Source organism: Microchirus variegatus, assembly GCF_963457635.1.
Source record: "Microchirus variegatus genome assembly, chromosome: 14".
NCBI classification, from domain to species: Eukaryota; Metazoa; Chordata; class Actinopteri; order Pleuronectiformes; family Soleidae; genus Microchirus; species Microchirus variegatus.
The window spans coordinates 23,991,323-23,993,313 of NC_139815.1; positions in this window are offsets into that span (position 1 = coordinate 23,991,323).

A 1,991-nucleotide genomic window follows, 5' to 3' on the forward strand; every position below is an offset into this window, starting at 1 on the left:
AACTGATTCATGTTTTTACTATGCTTTAATTAATCCGTTAGACTGTTCCATAATTTAATCCCCGCCGGTTCTGACCATTTTCGTGAAGAAAAACAAAAGGTCCTTATGAGGTAACAAAAGGTAAGTACAAGTACACATGCACATCTTCAGTGACATTTCTTTCATTTTCCTTTATTTGTAAAACTTTGGCATTGTCGCCAACACTGTCAATGATTGGCCATGTATAGAGTATGTACAGTCTGAGCAATGGATGCACAACATACTATTATTATTCTCTATGTACAATCTCAGTATATCTGCAAACACAATATGTGCAGTATTACAGCTTGGCCATAATTAATATGAATATATATATATATAGTCTTTAATTTCTTTACTGGTGGGTTTACATGATTATATACATATCCTAAATTCATAAACAATAGAATATTTACAGCTTTAACGCGGTTGTTGTACGACACAATATCTACATTCTCATACTCTTGATTGCATCGCTCCGAGCTACACCTTGCAGTGTCTCTTTCCCCCGGCACGTACAGATTGTGTTTCAGCAAATGTAATATGTACAGGATCGCGGCGTCGTTGCTACAGTGCTTATTGATTACACGCGATACATGTCGTCAATGGATTAAAGGAGCATCGTAATCCTAACGGGTTCGTACGACACAGAGCGTGTGCTACTCAATAATAATAATAATAATAATAATGATCTGTCTTATACCTCGTAGTGACGACTGCTCGACATATTAGACACAATCAGGGCAGCGGCAAACGACAACTTATACAAAAAAGCGTCCGACACGGTGTTTTGTTTTTAAAATGCTCAGAGTAAACAGAAGCTCACTGGACACTCGAGTACACACACACACACACACTGAATGGTAAACTATGACACTAGAGTAGTATCAGCTGAGCCATAGGACGCTGTGCAGTTTGTATAGGACGACTATTTAAGCCAAATGGATGGATGCGCTGAATGTGAAACAAACTAAACATTAATACCTAAAATTACTGTTTCCATGTGGGGGGGGGGAGGGGGGGGGGGAGTGCAATCTTGACATATTTAACATTAAGAGGCAAAGGCTGTGTTTATGGAAGACAACAATACATTACAGCAGAATAATTATAGCATTATTATATAAACAGTAAGACTTCAATGGCATCATTGACAAGTTCCCTTTGGTAGGATATTAACATTTTGGTACATGCATAAGTGAAGAATTCAAATCAAATATTATGTTTGATTTCATGACTATGGAAGACTTTGTTCACGACAAACATGGAAATGGGACAATTTTGTTTTTCAAATTTCAGCTGGATTAACTACTTTAGATGCGGGTTAAACAGTGTTAAGCTGTGTCAATGCTGACTGAATCACCAAACTGATGTAAACGTGTTAGAAATGTTACACTGAACCCATGGAAATATGTGGAAGGCCTGGTCAGAATTAGAAGATGGATAAAAATATTACTATTATTATTCGAATCAAGCATGAACGGGGCGGGGACACCCATGGCCAGGTGGAAAGGTGAACTTGGTTTATGCCGGTTCGAGTCCCCACCAGACCAAGGTTGGGACTCTCTAAATTGCAATCTCTGCCAAATCATGTGTTGCGAGACAAAATGAGAACACATTTAAATCAATGAAGACTTTCAAAATAAGAATGTAATACTCTGACCAGGGTGTTAGTGCAGATGTACTGTATATGTGATGGATCTGTAAATCCCACGATTGAATCAGTTCTGAACCAAATCTTTCATGTGGGACTTGGTTTAAACCGGTGGCTAAAGAAACGCCTTTTTTTGAATAATTTGACTCATTTTCCATGTGCTGAATATCAGTGGTTTTACATTTACAGGCCTGTAAGCGTTGTTCTTTGTGCTTTCCTCATAAAGTATCTGACGACATCTGCACTTTACGGCCCATAGTTTAGTTTGGTTTGAGTCGCGGTCACGTCATCATCATCATCATCATCATCATCATCGAGGTGG